Source organism: Triticum aestivum, chromosome 7D (assembly GCF_018294505.1).
Source record: "Triticum aestivum cultivar Chinese Spring chromosome 7D, IWGSC CS RefSeq v2.1, whole genome shotgun sequence".
Classification (NCBI taxonomy): Eukaryota; Viridiplantae; Streptophyta; class Magnoliopsida; order Poales; family Poaceae; genus Triticum; species Triticum aestivum.
This window is the reverse complement of record NC_057814.1, coordinates 616,798,733-616,807,888: the sequence shown is the minus strand read 5'-3', so window position 1 is coordinate 616,807,888 and position 9,156 is coordinate 616,798,733.

The following is a 9,156-nucleotide window of genomic DNA, read 5'->3' as shown; positions in this document are numbered from 1 at the left end:
CAGTAGACGGTGGAGGGGTGGTTGAACAGGACCCCGTGGTGTGGAGGGCTGGATGAACAGTAGACAGTGGAGGGGTGGTTGAACAGTAGCCGGTGGAGTAACGCGCGGTGGAGGCTGGATGAACAGGAGCCCGTGGAGGCTGGAGGAGGTCGACGGTAGCCCGTGGAGGCTGGAGGAGGTCGACGGTGGAGATGAACAGTATCCCGTGGAGTCCCGTTTTGCGGTACGCCACACCCCTCCCAATCAATAGGACCCCCGTTTCGACCGTAGCGCTCCAACACAAGTCCGTTTCCTCCGTTTTGCGGTGCGCCACACCCCTCCCAATCAACAGGACCCCCGTTTCGACCGTAGGAGGTCCGTTTCCTCCGTTTTGCGGTACGCCAGACCCCTCCCGATGAACAGGATCCCGTTTCGAACGTGGCCGGTCGAACACAAGGCCGTTTCCTCCGTTTTGCGGTACGCCAGGCCTCGTTTCCATCCCTTGTTCTGTCCAAGCCCTCCCCATGAACACGACCACGCATTCCGTTCCGACCCAGCCGGTTGGCTCCCACGCGTTCCGTTGTCTCCCGATGAACACGACGCATTCCGTTGCCTCCCCATGAACACGACGCATTCCGTTGCCTCCCCATGAACACGACGACGACGCTGTTTCTCCGTTCCGACCCAACCATGTACACGAGCCCTGGCCGTACGTATGCGCGAGTAGGCGTTCGAGACCCTGCCCGTATGTACGTACGTGGCCGCATTTTCTTTCTTGCACCGTGGCCGCTGTACGTACGTGTACATGCTATGTGCGCGCCTCTACTACGACACGTGCGCGCCTCTACATCGACCAGTATATATGTACGTACACGTTTGCGACCAGAATGACAACGCTACGTACGCTTCGACCGGGTGGGTCCCGACTGTCAGGCACTTCCTTGCTTGCGAAGATGTAGCTGGTGGGTCGCAGCAGTCAGGGGGGCGAATCGTTTTTTTGCCCGGACGCACTTCCTTGCGTGCGAAGGTGTAGCTGCTGGGTCCCAGCAGTTAGGGGGGGATCGTTTTGTTTTTTTGCCCGAACGCACTTCCTTGCGTGCGAAGATGTAGCTGGTGGGTCTCAGCAGTCAAGGGGGGTGAATCGGTTTTTTTCGGACGCACTTCCTTGCGTGCGAAGATGTAGCTGATGGGTCCCAGCAGTCAGGGGGAAACGTTTTTTTTCGCGAAATACGGTTGCCCGTCCGATGGGTCCCCGCTGTCAGGTGGAGGAATAATTATTTTGCGCGTAATAAGGAGGCACTTCCTTTCTGCGGCCGTGGACCCAGCTGTCAGCCTCTCCACGTACAGTCCACGTCCGATGGAAGCCGTTCCTTGACCACGTTGACCACGCCACGCCGAGAGCACCAGGGCGGTGGACGACGGCGAGGCCTAGGAAGGGGACGACGCGGAGCCGGGGAAGACGCGGCAATGGATGCCCACGCGTAGAGGAGTATGAGGGTTCACTCGTTCGGCTGCGGTGTGAGGCTGCCGTCGCCGCAGAATAACAGGGGGTGTGGGCGCGTAGAGGGATGGCCTTGCCAGCGGTGGGAGTAGTAGGGGGCGGTGAGGCCTCCGCGGCATCACAGCCGGCCACGGGCGGCAGGAGCAGGTGGCACGACAGGCGCTGCTTTGGGCGGCTGGAGCAAGAAGACCAGAGGTTGAAGCACTACGGCCGTTGGATGGACATCGTACGGTCACTGGAGCTAGAATCGTTCATATATTGACTAAAGTTGACAAAGGCCTCCGTCCCAGTCAACTTAGTAGGCCCACAAGTCAGCCTCCCACCAAGGTGGGTCCCAGCTAGCAGGGGGTATTCATTTTTTTGTGCGTAATAAGGAGGCACTTCCGGTGGGTCCGAGCTGACAGCGGGGGAACATTTTTTTCGCGAAATACGGTGGCCCGTCCTGTGGGTCCCAGCAGTCAGGGGGAAACGATTTTTTTCGCGAAATACTGGTGGCCCGTCCGGTGGGTCCCTGCTGTCAGGTGGAGGAATAATTATTTTCCGCGTAATAAGGAGGCACTTCCTTGCGGCTGCCGTGGACCCAGCTGTCAGCCTCTCCACGTACAGTACTCTTCCGATGGAAGTCGGTCGTTAACCACATTGACCACGCCGCGCCGAGAGCACCACGGCGGTGGACGACGGCGAGGCCTAGGAAGGGGACGACGCGGAGCCGGGGAAGACGCGGCAGTGGAAGCCCGCGCGGAGAGGAGTACGAGGGTTCACCGGTTCGGCTGTGGTGTAAGGCTGTCGTCGCCGCAGAATAACAGGGGGTGTGGGTGAGTAGAGGGATGCCCTGGCTAGCGGTGGGAATAGTAGGGGGCGCTGAGGCCTGCGCGGCAGCACAGCCGACCACGGGAGGCGGGAGTAGGCGGTCCCGCCGGCGCTGCTTTGGTGGCTGGAGCAAGAAGATCAGAGATTGAATAAACACGACGGCCGTTGGATTGACATCCAACGGTTACGTCTGCTAGAATTGTTTGTTGACGTATATAATAACTAAATTTTTTTTGCATACGCGTCAACTAAACAGGCCCACAAGTCAGACCACTCCCTCTTTTTTTAATAATTTATATATAGCTCATGGCAACTTCTTATGCAATTTATTGCAGTCGTTATTTTTGGTTGGCCAGGGCCAATTTCGCATATTTCTGTGGGTTCCAAACTATTTTTAATACCGAAATGTCGAGCCAGATTTAAAGTACTTTGAAGATATATTAAATTAGGTTAATGCCCAGTGAAATAGGAATCTGAAAATGTGAAAAAATTCAGAAATTATAAAGTAATTGCCAATTTGTCATCTGTGTTTATATTTACAACCCATTTCATATTACTTTCAAGATTTGCAGGCGTCTTGAAAGAGTTGCAGCCGATCAGGGCGTAGAAAAATAAGTAGGCCTGGATTGGGTATTCTTCAGAAAAAATAAACTGGGCTCATTTTCACAAAGAAAAAATAGCTGGGCTGGTCACATGGTGAACATTAAATATAAGCCTGGGCTAGACGGGCCACAACCCAGTTCAAACCCTGCTCCGTCTCAACAATACCAAACAAAAAAATACTGCTCGAGTAGGTACGTTCCAGGTGTCAGCCGATCTTGTGCTGTTCTCTTGTCTATTGACTGTATACGCTCAGAATGTCGTGGGTCCCAGATGTCAGGAAAACACTAGGAGGAAGCATTTTATTTTTCCATACGCTGACGTGGTGGGCCCCTACTGTCATCCTCTCCACGTACTTCTGCCGATTCCTGTTGTTTGTTGACCATGTTGACAACGCGAGAGCGCGGCGCCGCGGCGAGCGCACCAAAGCGCGCGGAGGACGTCGGCGTTAACGATTTAGGAGACGGTGGGGCGGCGATGCGTGCGCTGAGGCGTAAGTACGTGGGAGGCGGAAGCAGGCGGCCCCGCCGGCGCTGGTTTGGTTTTGGCGGCTGGAGGAAGACAGGACTGAAGAAACACGACAGACTATAAAAGCAGCAGGAGTACTTAACAACCTTAACTGAAACCAGCAGGGGCACTTAACAACCAAAGCTGAAAGCAACGTGGTCAATAAACAGGATATTCGCTTTACAGCCATGGAAAAGCATGAACATCATCTTCTGTCCTATTCTCCAAGTTGGACGGGCCTTCATTATTTGAGACCACCCATGAATAAGTATCTTTTCACCTCCAAGGGGAATTGAGTAGGTCGACATAAACATCATGTTGTGACCAAGCGCAAGTCTGACCCAACCATGGTCAGGCATCTGTATAGGAACAATAGAACTCGGCAGTTCCTGTTTCAAGAAGATCACAACTTTAAAGCGGTGTATAAGCAATAGTTTATGAACAACATATATAACAGAAAACAGCTCGTACCATAAGTTTCTCGACACAGTTGGACCTGTTCAACGAGTGCAGCAGTGGCACACATATCCCACGTGGCCTTCCACCATTGAAACGCCCCACAAGGACCTCAAGACGATCAATAAAGTGTAGGAACTTGTGGATGTCGATCCAGTCAACTTCAGTGCCATTAGTAACAGCCAAGTTATTACAGAGTAACAAACGAGCAGACTGCTTAACTCTGAAAAAACCTACACGTGCCACCAATTATAAGAAAATATTAGTTAGAAGTAGCATCTTCGTGAGAGATTCGTTGCTACTTCTAAACTTAAATTGTGATTAGTTAGACAGAATAGGTGGATTAAGAAGTAATCGAGGCAACAAGCAAGAACCAGATACAAAACTAACATGGATGAACAATTGGAACGACGTCGGGGTGGAAGATCGCAGTGAAGATGAGACCAGGTTCTGCTATTTCCATCAACATTCGTGCGCCAACTTTCAGTCCGTAACACTTGAGAAAGTTTATCCAAGTTCGGCCATAAAAAAAGCAGCGATCTTCTTGGTTCATGAACCCAACTCGGAACTTATATCCATGGCTTGTCTTCACTGTGACCATTAAACTAGTGTATTCAGTTATGGCAAGGCCGAGCATCTTGAGTACATGTGTTCTGGCAGAGAAAATAGTACACTGCAGGAAAAATAATATGAGAACACAACATGTTCAAAAAACCCCACCCTCCCGGATAGAAAAGAGGATTCTAGGATGTGCGCGTTTCAAAATCCTGTGTTAGGATGAGAAGGAACAAGTGTGGCGTCTCGCCGAGGGCGCAGAAACCTGTAGGGTCCTCGCACTTTGGGCACTGCAAATGAAACACACTAGATTCAGTAGGAGGAAAAATGCATCAACGGCGGCAGCTGCCATCCTAGGATTACCTGCGACCAAGGGACTTGGATTTATCGGGGATGGATGAAGAATTCGTACCTGGTTCTCCATGAGAAAACCCTATGCAATCGTCGAGAGGGGGTTTTCTCTGAACAAGTAGACGAGGGAGAAAGGGATTCAGGCCCAGTGAAATATTGCCGCTTCGTCCATCCAGCTTACTGCTAAAGCTGGAGGGGGGGGGGGTTGTGATTTGACGGCTCATTGGGCATTACTGCGGCGCTACGACCGGGGTGTGTCTACCGTGAAGTTGTGCACTCTAATTTGTGCACATGGCACGTGGACCCCATTGCCGGTTGCCCCACATATCAGCGAAAGGAAGTAAAAAGACAGGAGTAACTAGTTACACATAAATATATTTTTTGACAGAGAGATACTCCCTCTGTAAAGAAATATACAAATATTTTATATCAGAGGCTCACCTTGCCGAGAAATATACTCCCTCTGCAACGCACGGGCATTATGGGGGTTCAGCTGAGAATATAATACTCAAATAGGCTCACGGTTCTGGACTTTGGGCCGCAGGCCGACCCTGCATGTTTGGGGGCCCATGTGTTCTACCTCAGCGCTTTTCATATTGCAAGCGATCGGTACGGCGCTGGTTTTAGATGCTGTCGCAAGGCGAATACAATAAATTGAATAAAGCATGGCAGCTGTTGGAATGAAATCGAACGACAGTTCCTAACCAGCAATCAGAGTTGCAATTCTATCAACGATATACCATGTGATAAATAATACTGTCGTACTACTTATACACACAGGACACTTGTTTCACCATGCCAGATTATTACATCAAAATCTCTGGGAGGATAGATCAGTTCGGCAGTTGCGTGCTGCTACTGAAGAATTTCAAAGTTGATTTGGACCAGCTCTCCTTGCCGAGAAAGTTCAATTTTGACATCATCCCCTACCGCAAGATATGATTTAGATTTGAACCTTGACCATCCTTTAACATCAATCATCATGCGACCATCCTTTGTACTTACGGTATATTGAGCAGGTTCATTCACACCAAGGCTGCGTATGGTAAGAGAAACTTGGCCGCGGTCACCCGAATTGTTGAACGACTCCCTCGTTGCTCTAGGAATTCTCTATTTGCAAACAAGAAGACATACCCAAACAGTTAGATCAACACAGTGAATCATGTGAAACAACATGGAAAGAAAAAAGAACGAAGCACTTGGGCGGCCAATGCTTACCAAGAAGGTGGACATGTCGGTTTTTGTAAGGCTTCTGGTATATGAAGTGCGAACTGCAGCCCAGTCTGTTGCCGGTGCAACTGCATGGGCCGGAGCAGATGCAAGTGCAAGTGTTGGTGCAGGTGCCGAAGCCGCTGCTGCTGCCGGAGATGGTGCTCCTTGTAGAGCTGGTGCCGGTGTCGGAGCAGGTGCCGGTGTCGATGCCCGATCCTCCGGTAGATCAGACTGATCCGCTGACGCGGTCGGTGCCCAATCCTCAGCTGGATCAGACTGAGCTGCTGCCGCTGTCAGTGCTAGAGCAACTGCCGGTGCTCGATCTATGCGAGACAGCGGCGATCGTGTCTGGTCTGCTATGATCAGCTTTCTAACTTGACTAGGATCCGTGACCGTGATCCAGTTTTTTTTCTTCATTTCTTTTAAACCCGAGAAGGACTAATTGTGGCGTTTTTGTTAAACCAAACAGGAGTTCATCATAGGGATTCAACTTGTACTCAGACAACAGACTGATCCAATTTTTTCCAGTAATATAAGTGATGAACAGTGCCTTCGTTACTGACACGACATAAGAAGTGAAACCTACAAAAATAGCCATCGTAGAGCAAACCAAACGGTTTATTCTGTGATGAATGTCACATGGCAAAACCTGCATCGTAAAATTGCAGGAAAAGAAAGAAAACATGACATTAAATCAATAAGATTTAGACAGTAAATCAATAAGATTTACTTGATGTGACACGAGTGAATCCTTACCAGGAAATCACTATGTTGAAGTACTAAACAGAAGATTGATCGTCCAACTACGCGTGGCATGCAGGGGCCCCGCCTACTCCCACAAGCAGGACAGTCCAAAGGTTGTGACAAATCATATGGACCGAACATCCATGGGATTGGAAATCCTGGTGGGTGCGATAAACCCTGCAATGCATACGGATATTGGAGTGTAACCATAATTCATAAACCGTCCTCACAAAAAATATGATCTGGATACTTCAAAATATACAGACTGAATTGAGTGGATAGACATTAACATAGACATTAACATAGACCGTTCACACACCAAAAGCGGCAGTACTAATAAACAATACAGGGTTCACAGACACAAATCAAGTACTGAACACTAGTACTTACTACAGACAAGCAAAGTTGCACTAACTAAACTCTGCAGACTATTTCTTGCCACCGACCTACGGGATGAACCCCGCATAACTGACTAGGCCATGGACTTCGTGCGAGATGTCTACATGCACCATCACCATCTTGTCAACCTTGGAGAACCTAACAGAGTGGTCTTTCCACTCATAAACATGATGATGAAGACATGCCGCATCAGATTTGTTGGGAAGCTTTACAAGAACCACACCCTTCGTAATCGAAGGCACAACCAGGAAATTGTTGTGGTCAAGTACAGCCTCGAGAACACGCCTGACAACAATGCTACTGGAAAACACTAGTTCAGGACACGTGGCGACAAGGACACAGCAGCTGGATAGTTCAGCAGTAGAACTCATCATCAGGTCTTCCAGTTCACATGGCATGACTTTGAGAACTTCATCTCCACCGCGGACCTGGTTCTAATTCAAACAGAAACCATATTTTATTACTACCTCCGTTCAGAAATATAAGATGATTTTCGATATTATACTCCATATATGACTACATATACGCACAGAAATGAGTGAACAAAGACACTAGAACATGTCTTCAAAGGCATGAGAGCAGAGGGATTACATGCAATATCCATAACACAAGTTACTGAGGCAAATATACCCTCTTAAAAGGTAGCATTGATGTTCATAAAGTACTCCCTCCGTCCCAAAATTCTTGTCTTAGATTTGTCTAGATACGGATGTATCAAGTCACATTTTAGTATTAGATACATCCGTATCTAGAAAAACCTAAGACAAGAAATTTGGGACAGAGGGGGTAGTTGAAAGTAATCTATAAGAAATCAGTGTCAACCTCTCGCATGTTTGGTCAAAAGAGGAATTTAGAACCGTCATTTGGCACACTAAAATCACATGCAAGATCACCCAGAAAGTTGTACTACCAGTACTAGTACTGCGTGTCAGATGAAAAAACATGATCAAGATCGAGAAAAAGTTCGTCAACAAGAGACATTACCTGGACTTGCTTAATGAGGGATCCCGGAGAGGGGGGCTTGGACAGGGCGATGGCTTTGAGCTTGTCTGCGGTAGTCTCGGCGGGGGGCTTGCGCTTCTTCGTACCATGAGCCTCGACGGTTTTGGCCAGAGCCATAGACATCACGTCGGCCGGTGCTCCGGCGTCCATCCAAGAGAGGAAGCTGAGAGAGAAGAGTGAAAGGAGGAACGAGATGAGGGAGACGCGAAGCGAGTGGGGGTTTTCTTCAAGAGAGGAAGCTGGGAGAGAAGAGCGAAATGATGGTTGCTTCGTCCGTCCAACTTACTGCTGGAAAGGAGGGGGTTTTGTGAATTGAGGGCTCATTGGGCATTACTGCGGCGGTTCGATCGGGGTTGTCTACCGTCACTCTACTACGGAGTAATTTAGTGCATGGCTGGTGGACCCAGGTGCTGGCTGTCCCACACGTCGGCGAAAGTGAGTAATTTAGTGCATGGCTGGAGGAGGATCCGCACGGTAGAGCATGTCCACTGTTTTTCTGAAGAAAAAAATGATTACAACAAGCGTTTCCACTCTTACGACGGAGGAGTGCGAAACACGGCAGCCACTTGAACATACACAGTGCTCCTACTAGTAGGCATGTGCAGTGGTTCATATGTCAGTACTACACAATCTTGTTGCTAGTGTAGTAAGATATGAGGATAACAAATGATGTTGTGCGCACGTCAACTACTCCTATATGTAACATAGTACCGCTTTTTTGACTGTCCGGTCGAGAATGAACGGTGAGATCAATGTTAACAGAACTAGGTCCACAGCGCACGGAGAGTACGGTGCTACAGTACTCCACGAAACATGAACCATATGAAGCACGAATAGTGTTAGGCAGGGTGTATGAAGGGTGCACGGGATGGGAGCAAAAGTTCCCTTCTCGACCCACTTTTGGGTGTTTGGCAGAGTGCATGAAGGGTGCATGAGTCCACACTAGTAGGTTGACAAAAATACACGAAGAGGAAACAACTATATTGAGATGAGAATGCAACCAAACACACCCACACGCTTTGTGCTACAGTGACTGATCT